Below are 9,720 nucleotides of genomic sequence, written 5' to 3'. Positions count from 1 at the left end.
TCGACTACTCCACGGCGGTCAGCATAGCCAACGGCAACCGGCGCGTTGCCGTGAAGTACGTGCCCCTCATGCTGCAAGGCACGGCACGGACCTGGCTCAATAGCCTCAAGCCTCTCAGCATCAACAGCTGGCTAGATTTCACCGAAGCTTTCATCTGCAACTTCACCAGCACCTACAAGCGGGCTCCCAAGCCCAGACAGCTCTCCTTGTGCGTACAAGGCCCCGCCGAGTCCACTCGCGACTACCTCACGCGTTGGGCCGAGCTCTGCAACTCTTGCGAAGGGTTGCACGAGGTGCAAGCCATAGAATACTTCACAGCCGGATGCCGAGAAGGCACCCTCCTCAAGCACAAGCTCCTCTGCGACGAGCCGACTACCCTTGACGAGCTTCTAGACATAGCGGACAAGTACGCCACCGCCGACTCCTCGATGAAGACCGAGCTTCGGGTAGACGCGTCCAGGAAAGTACTTAACCCGGCGCCCAAGACGCCGGCTGGGGATTCCGGCCGACGCCCGCACTCGAACGACCACAAGCGCAAGGGCCCCGCGCCGCCTCCCGCCAGTCGGCAGGTGGCCACAGTTGAAGACGTGCCACCTGAAGGGCGGCCCGCGCCCAAGAAACCCAAGGGCGGCCGGCCGGCTTGGCAGCCGGCCTTCTCCTACGAGCAAACTCTCGACGCCCCGTGCAAGTTTCACAGCGGTGCGAAGCCGTCCAACCACACAACCTGGAAGTGCCATTGGCTCACCCGAATCTCTAAGGGCGAGGGGCTCGTGCCGCCTCCGCCTGCCGGCCCGCCGCCTCCAGCCCCGCCGCCTCCGGCCGCTCGGCCCGCAGCCGGAGCCGTGCACGACGAATTCCCCGACGAGCAAGCAACCTACATCGTCTTTACAAGCCAGCTCGAAGACCGGCGCAGTAGGCGCCGAGAGCACCAGGAAGTCAGCGTGGTCGCTGCCAACCCCGCCGGACACATGCATTGGTCAGAAAAGCCCATCAGCTGGAGCTGGGCCGACCATCCAGAGGTGATGCCGTCTCCCGGCTCTTATGCTTTGGTCCTGGAAGCCACCCTTGCAACGGACAGACGCGCCGCCCGCTTCTCCCATGTGTTGATAGACGGCGGGAGCAGCATCAACATCCTGTACCGTGACACCCTAGAGAAGCTAAACGTCAAGATGAAGCAGCTCATGCCTACCCGGACAGTATTTCATGGCATCGTACCCGGCCTGTCCTGCGCCCCCATTGACAAGATCAAGATCGATGTACTTTTTGGGGACAAGGAGCATTTCCGCCGGGAAACGATTTGGTTTGAAGTGGTGGACCTGGAGAGCCCTTACCATGCATTGCTTGGCTGACCTGCCTTGGCCAAATTCATGGCAGTTCCCCACTATGCATACCTCAAGATGAAGATACCAAGCACCAAAGGCGTCATCACCGTAGCCGGCGATTACAAGAAGTCCTCTGAGTGCGCGGCAGCCAGCAGGCGGCTGGCCGAGTCCTTGTGATTGCCGAGGAAAAGAAGATGTTGGACCGAGTCGTGGCCATAGCCGGCAAGCAGTCGGCCGTGTCCCTCGACCCCAAGGAGCATGATACTCAAGGATCTTTCCAGCCGGCCAAGGAGACGAAGAAGATACCTCTTGACCCCGAGCATCCAGAGAGGTTTGCCGTCATCGGGGCAAACCTGAACAGCAAATAGGAAGGCGAGCTCGCCGATTTCCTCCGTGAGAATCGGGACATCTTCGCATGGTCCCCCAAGGACATGCCGGGTGTTCCGAGGAAATTCGCCGAGCACAAACTACACGTTCGAGAAGACGCAAAGCCAGTCAAACAACCCCTTCGCCGACTGTTGGAGGAGAAACGCAGGATTGTAGGGGAGGAGATAGCCCGGCTCCTGGCAACTGGCTTTATTATGGAAGTTTTCTTTCCAAAGTGGCTCGCTAACCCGGTCCTTGTGCTAAAGAAGAACAACAAGTGGCGCATGTGCATAGACTACACAAGCCTCAACAAGGCCTGCCCCAAAGATCCCTTTGCCCTACCAAGGATAGACCAAGTGATAGACTCCACAGCCAGATGCGAGTTGTTGAGTTTCTTGGATGCTTACTCCAGATATCACCAGATAAAGCTGGATCCGGACGACCGCCTGAAGACCGCCTTCATCACGCCATTTGGAGCCTTCTGTTACCTGACTATGACATTCGGCTTAAGAAATGCCGGTGCCACTTTTCAGCGTTGCATGCAGAAGTGCCTCCTCAAGCAGCTTGGCAGAAACAGTCACGTTTACGTGGACGACATCGTGGTGAAGACGGAGAAGCACGACACCTTGCTGGGAGACCTCAAGGAAACGTTTGAGAACCTGCGCCGAATTCAAATCAAGCTCAACACTGAGAAATGCGTGTTCGGAGTGCCAGCCGGCCAGCTCCTAGGCTTCCTGGTCTCCGAACGCGGCATCGAATGCAACCCGGTGAAGATCAAGGCCATCGAGAGAATGGCGATCCCCACCAAGCTTCGAGACATTCAGAAGTTCACCAGGTGCTTGGCCTCCTTGAACCGCTTCATCAGCCAGCTCGAAGAGAAAGCTCTCCCCCTCTACCGCCTCATGAAGAAGAGCACTCACTTCGAGTGGAACGACCAGGCCGACCAAGCTTTTCACGAGCTAAAGAAGATGCTGGCCACGCCGCCCGTTCTGGCGGCGCCGACTGAGAAAGAGCCCATGCTCCTCTACATCGGCGCAACCAGCCGGGTGGTCAGCACCGTCATCGTAGTCCAATGCCCAGAAGAAGGCCGAGCCCAGCCGGTCCAGAGGCCGGTGTATTATTTGAGCGAGGTACTGTCCGCCTCAAAGCAGAACTACCCGCACTACCAGAAGATGTGTTACGGCGTGTACTTCACCGCCAAGAAGCTGAAGCCTTACTTTCAAGAGCATCCCGTCACGGTCGTATGCACCGCCCCGCTGGCCGAGATCATAGGCAGCCAGGACGCATCTGGCCGGGTGGCGAAATGGGCCATCGAGCTGGCCCCCTACACAATCTTCTACCAGCCCCGCACCGCCATCAAGTCCCAAGCACTGGCCGATTTCCTCGTCGACTGGGCCGAGACCCAGTACCTGCCACCGGCTCCCGACTCCACCCATTGGCGCATGCACTTCGACGGGTCCAAGATGCGCACCAGCTTGGGAGCCGGCGTCGTCCTTACCTGTCCCAAAGGCGACAAGCTCAGATACACGCTACAGATCCACTTTGCCGCCTCCAAAAACGTGGCCGAGTATGAGGTGCTCATACACGGGCTCCGGCTCGCGAAAGAACTTGGCATTCGCCGGATCCTATGTTATGGCGACTCAGACCTGGTGGTCCAGCAATCATCCGGCGACTGGGACGCCAAGGACGCAAATATGGTGAGCTACCGCTTCCTGGTCGAACAACTCAGCGGATACTTTGAAGGATGCGAGTTCCTCCACGTACCGCGAGCCGACAACGAGCCAGCCGATGCCCTGGCTCGAATAGGCTCTACTCGGCAAGCAATACCAACCGGCGTCGCTCTACAATGCCTCCTCAAGCCATCTATCAAGCCGTCTTCAGAGTCCGACTCCATCTTTGTGCCGCCTGACCCCGATGCGGCCGAGTCCGGCTCGAAGAACCAGGCATGCGACCCCGAGACTCCCGCAGCCGGCCCGAGGACTTCGGCAACCGGCTCGGGGACTGCCACACCCGGCTCGGGGACTGCGGTAGCCGGCCCGGGGACTACACCAGCACAACAGCCGGCGGCCGACTCCAGCATCTCACCACCCAGCCCGCCCACCCTGGTGGCAGTAGCCACATTGGCAGTAGAAGAAGTCGCGGCTCCATCATGGTCTCAGTCCATCCTCAACTTCCTAGTAAACCAAGATTTGCCGGCTGACGAAACAGAAGCAAGACAAGTCCAACGTCGAGCCGGAGCATACACAATCATCAACAGAGAACTAGTCAAGCGCAGTGTCACTGGAATCCTCCAACGGTGCGTCGAGCAAGATAAGGGCATTGCAATCCACAGAGACATTCACCAAGGAGAATGCGGCCACCATGCGGCCTCAAGATCACTTGTCGCCAAAGCCTTCCGCCATGGTTTCTTCTGGCTGACTGCTTTGGATGATGCCAAAGAATTAGTTAAACATTGCAAGGGGTGCCAACTCTTCAGCTCCAAGCAACACATGCCGGCTTCGGCACTCAAGACCATTCCCCTCACTTGGCCCTTCGCCGTTTGGGGACTAGACATGGTGGGCCCATTCAAGACGGCGCGCGGCGTCATGACGCACTTGCTCGTCGCCGTGGACAAATTCACCAAGTGGATTGAGGCAAAGCCGATCAAGAAGCTGAATGGGCCGACTGCTGTGACGTTCATCGCAGACATAACAACTCAGTACGGCGTGCCACACAGCATCATCACCGACAATGGCACGAATTTTGCCAAAGGAGCCTTGGCACGTTTCTGCGCAGCCCAAGGTATCCGACTGGACTTAGCATCCGTCGCCCACCCGTAGTCAAACGGCCAGGTCGAGCGAGCCAACGGCCTCATCCTCTCCGGCATCAAGCCTCGACTGGTCGTACCTCTGGAGCGCTCAGCCGGCTGTTGGCTCGATGAGCTGCCGGCTGTCCTCTGGAGTCTGCGCACTACACAAAACAAGTCAACCGGCTTCACCCCTTTCTTCCTTGTATATGGTGCCGAGGCGGTCATCCCAACTCACATCGAGTTCGACTCGCCTCGAGTAACCATGTACACGGAAGCGGAGGCCAAGGAAGCACGAGAATACGGCGTCGACCTGCTGGAAGAAAGTCGGCTGTTAGCCCTCAGCTGGTCTGCCATCTACCAGCAGGGTTCGCGCCGCTACCTCCAGAAGGTCAGGCCAAGATCTTTCCAAGAGGGCGATCTTGTGCTCCGGCTGATCCAGCGAACAGCCGGCCAGCACAAGCTCTCAGCCCCTTGGGAAGGCCCCTTCGTCATCAGCAGAGCTCTAGGCAACGACTCCTACTACCTGATCGATGCACAGAAGCCGAAAGCACGCAAGAGAGACGACTCCGGCAAGGAGTCGGAACGACCATGGAACGCCAACCTCCTTCGAAGATTTTACAGTTGAAATGCAGTATGTATCATGCTAACTTTTGTATTAAGTATGAGACAATAGGCCCCCCGAGGAGGGCTCGGGGACTGCCATCTCTTATCTATGAATGAAAAGTATCATGCTTATGACCTTGTTATTTCATTTACTTATTCCGTCCGGCACCGGGTTCGACTAGTCGGCCCGGGGACTGGCCGACTGGAGTTATATTAGAAGTCCTACCCGCAGTCAGATAAGTAGTGTGCCGGCTCCCAAGCTTTCTCTTGCCAAAAGTCGCAGTTCGAAGAACCGGCTGTCTGACTAGCAAGAGTTAAAGGCAGGAACGGGCGCCCACACGAAAAAATGGCTAGGGACTAACGGACTAATATAACAAAAGCCGGTTTTTCTCCCACCGCCGAATGGCTACCAGAGTAGCCGGCCGGCCGGTTTCCATTCACTTCACTTCAATCCAAGAAAGCTCAAGTACTTGCCTCCCCAAAGAGGGAAGGTGGCAAAGCAAAAAGCCTAAGGATAAAAAGCATACGCGAATGGAAACCAAACATGCACATAATAATATTTACATAAAAAACCTCTGAGAGACCAACATTCAACATAGTTTGGATACACCCCCAGTGGGTGGAACTGCGAAAACTTAATGAAGATTGTTCAAAAGACAACAAGCAGGAAAGATAAAGACGGCAGGTCAAGCCGACGGAGCGACCGACGAGCCGGAGTGGTTGGCGGAGACGGTCATGCCGGCTGAAGGAGCGGCCGGCTGGCGAACTTCGGCTTGGTCGCCGCCTCCCGCAGAGGGCGCGCTTCCACACGCCTCGTTGCTGGAGGCACAGTCGGCCTGAGGTCGGCCGGTTGTTCCACCGGCCGGCTCGACGTCTTCGCCGTCCTCCTCTTCGTCATCCTCGCCCTCGTCGTTGGAGGCAATCTCCTCCGCCGAGTCCTCGCTCACCGCCGGGTTCAGCCCGAACCACTCCTCCGGCTGAGCAACACCGTCATCATCGATTTTGGGTGCGAAACGCTGATGTCGGTGCACTCGGCGATCGTCGAAGCTTGCTGGGCATAGCCGGCCTCACCTCCTCCAGCTCCGCGTCGGCCTCCATCCGCCAAGTGCGCAGCTGGTCTAGGCTCAGCCCTGGGTACCAAGCCCGAACGAACTCCAACGCCCACCCGGCTCCGAGGTGGGCCGCCGACACCTTCCAAGCCTCAAAGCGACCAACTGCGACCTCCAGCCAGTCGGCAGTTCGGCTTGGGTTGCGGGGGATCGTCTCGCCGGGCCAGAGGGCGGCCAACACTTGCGCTCCGGCACGTTGGAGCCGGCGAAGCATCCGATGAGCCGGCTGCAACCGCGCCTGGACAGCCAGGAGCTGCTCCTCAAGCGTCCGGTTCGCATCCGGCGTGATGTTGGCCCCCGCCTGACGACGCGCCTCGCGATGGGCCTCAATGCTTTGGGCGGCGAAGGCGGAGTAGCCGGGGAAGTAGTCTGCACCAAAAAACAAGCAGCAGCTCAAGATAAGCCAAAAACCTAGGCGGTAAGGGGCAGGGGAGGGGCGAGGAAGGCGGCTTACCGTCGATCAAATCCTCGATCCGGCCGAAGCCTTCATCCAGGGCTCGCCGGGTCTCAGCCCAGCTCGCCGCCTCGGTCTCATACTCTGCCTTCAAGGCGGCTTCGCTATCCTGCGCCGCCTGCAGGGCCGCCTTGTGGCTCTCCTCTTGGTCGGCCAGCTTCTTGGCTAGGCGATCCCGTTCCTGGACCAAGGCGGCATACTTGGCCTCTTTGGTATGAAGGGCGGCCTTCGCTTCGCGGAGCTCCTTCCTCAAGTCGGCGTTGGCCCCTGAAGACAAAGAAAAAGAAAAAGCAATAAGGAAAGAGTCGTCAAGAAAGATCCGACCCGACTCCTCAGCAGTCGGCCCGAATCTCAGGGACTACACCCAGTGGGTGCGCTGACGCGCCCCCACGGGAGACAGACAAGATCGAGTACTTACTTCGGCTGTCGGCCAGGTCGTCGGTCCTCCGGCTCAACTCCCGAGCCTGGGAGTTGAAGGCGGCAACACGGAGGTTGTGATATTCCTGAAAGTTCAGACAAAAAGCAAAGTAAGGTAGCCGTTGAGAAAGATCCGACCCGACTACGCAGCAGTCGGCCCGAATCTCGGGGACTACACCCAGTGGGTGCGCTGACGCGCCCCCACGGAAGAAATCAAGAAATCAAAAGTGGCCAAGAATGAAAGACTCACCCGGTTGGTGGCTCGTGTCGACAGGAACTCCTGGGTGAACAGTTGCAGCAGGGCGGCCTGAGCTTGCAGCCGGCTCTGGACCCCTTGAGCCGCCACGTTCAGCTCGCCAGTCCCTCCGCTGGGAGTCCACTCGGACGTGGCAGTGCTGGCCGCCTCCAGATCTTCCGCCGACTGGCCTGCGCCCGTGACTCGGCGCAACTCCGGCAGAGCAGCGCCTCCCCCCGCGCGCCGGCCCGTCACCGGCTGTACCTCGAGGCCGGATCTGTTCTCCGGCTCACCCCCAGTCGGCCCCTCTTGTGCCGCTGACGGTTGGCCGCCTGGCCCTCTCCGGTTGGCTCTGCTGGCGGCGCTCTCCTCGCAAATGCCACGGGGTCTTCCCCCCTCTCCATTAGCGGCGGGTCTTGGACGATCTCCTCCGCCAAGGGCAATGGGGTGTCGGGGGCCACGGCTCGGAGGGGAATGGCGAGCAGCGGAGGCTGGTTGCGTGAACCTTCCGCCTTCGACTCCGCGGTCTCCGCCTCCGTCTGGGCCTTGGCTGCCGCGTCGGCCTGCTCCCTCGCCGCCTGGGCGGCCGCCTTCTCCGCCGCCTCGCGCTCCTCCCGCACTTCACGGGCGTTCCGCTCTGTGGCCTCCCTGAGGTCGGTGCGAGGGTCGACGCGGCGGGAGATTGAAGAACCTCCAGCCGGCCCAACTACGGAGCCGCCCGGACCATGCTCAAGGGAAAGCGGCACCCTGTCCAGCAAGCGGAAGAAATTAAGAAGAATGCTCGAACAAGAAGAGAATGATGAAGAGCATGCGGCAAGGCAATTGAAGACTTACGCTGAGACCGCCTAAGGCTGCTTCACCGCCTTGCGGAAGCGGGCCGCTTTCGCAGCCGCCTCGTCTCGCTTGGTCGCCGCGGTGGAGGCTTTGGACTTCTTCGGCCGACTACCGAAGAGGCCTGAAGCGGCCCGGCTCTTCTGTGCGCCGCCGCCGGCAGCCGGCGCGATAGACGAGCCCGCGCCCTGATGGTCGGCCGCCGGCTGACGACGCGGGGCGACTTCGGCTTCGAAATCATCTGGCCAGTCCTCGAAGCTGGCGGTGAGCCTTGTGCCCCCGGGCTCGGCGTCGTCCCCCACGACGGCGTCTTCCATGGCGGCCGCCCCCAAGTCCGGATCGTCGACGTCGTCCGCCGTGCGGTCGGGGGCATACTGGCGTTCTATCCCCGTTGTCCTGGTCGTCGGCGGGAGAAGGGGGTTTTGCTAAGAAGGACCGACTGATTAGAAGCCGGCCATCATAAAGCCGGCTACCCATGAAAAGAAGAAAGAGAAGAAAAACTTACCACGGGCGGAGGGTTGGCGCGAGAATACGGCGCCTTGCCGTATCGCCAGTCTTCGGCGAGCTTGCAATTTGAGATGTAGTTTACCATATACGATACCTCCGCATGAGGCATCTCCCTGGTGCTCAGCCGGCTTGGGTCGAAGCAGCCGCCCATCTGGCACATCATGTGGGGCTGGCTCTGTAGAGGAGATATCCAGCGCTCCACGAAGGCGGCCACCAAGTCGGCCCCATTCAGGCCCTTCGACTGGATCATCACCCGAAGCCGGGAGACGGCAGCGTTCCCGGCCTGAGACAGTGACAGGGACCGGAAACTCCACGAGGGCTGCCTCCCAGCCGGTGGGCCGGCTACGTAAGACGGCAGGTTGACGTGGTCTCCTTGCTCGGCGACGTTCTTCACGTAGAAATATGATTTTTGCCAGATCTTCACCAACTGGATCAGGGGGATGGGCGGGAACGGGTTGTTCTCGCTCGCCCTCCTCCCGGCGATGAAGGCCCCGTAGGGGGCGGGCACGCCCGCGACGACGGTGCCGAGTTTGCTCTGGAAGAACTCTCCCCAGAGCTCCAGCGAGGGGAGCAGCCCCAAGAAGCCTTCGCAGAGGGAGACGAAGGCCGACAGCAGCATCACCGCATTGGGCGTGAGGTGATGCGGCTGGAGGTTGTAGAACTCGAGGAAGGAGCGCAGAAATCCGCTCGCCGGAAGGCCGAAGCCGCGCAGGAAGTGCGAGCGGAAGACGACCTGCTCGCCCTCCTCCGGCGCCCGCGAGATCTCCGTCTTCGGCGCCAGACGGACCCGCACGAGGTTGGCGTCGGGCAGGCGCCGAGTCTGGCGGAGGAACTCCACGTGATCCTCATGGACGTTGGAGCCGTCCCACGAGCTTGACAGCGCCATGGGAGCGAGGCGATGTGGAGGCGCGGCGGCGCTGAGACGGGAGGCTGCGGCGGCAACGAGAGGAAGAAGCAAGGACGAGAGAGGGCGGAGCGAGAGAGAACGTGCGAACCTCTGTCGCTCCCCCTCCTCCCCCTACTTATAGGCTTGCGTGGCGGAACCGAGGAGGCGCGGTGTGGGGAAGCATGAGGATCGATCGTGCCCA

The sequence above is a fragment of the Triticum urartu genome, chromosome 2A (genome assembly GCF_056163025.1).
Source record: "Triticum urartu cultivar PI428250 chromosome 2A, HENAU_Tu73, whole genome shotgun sequence".
Classification (NCBI taxonomy): domain Eukaryota; kingdom Viridiplantae; phylum Streptophyta; class Magnoliopsida; order Poales; family Poaceae; genus Triticum; species Triticum urartu.
This window is presented reverse-complemented; position numbering follows the sequence as displayed.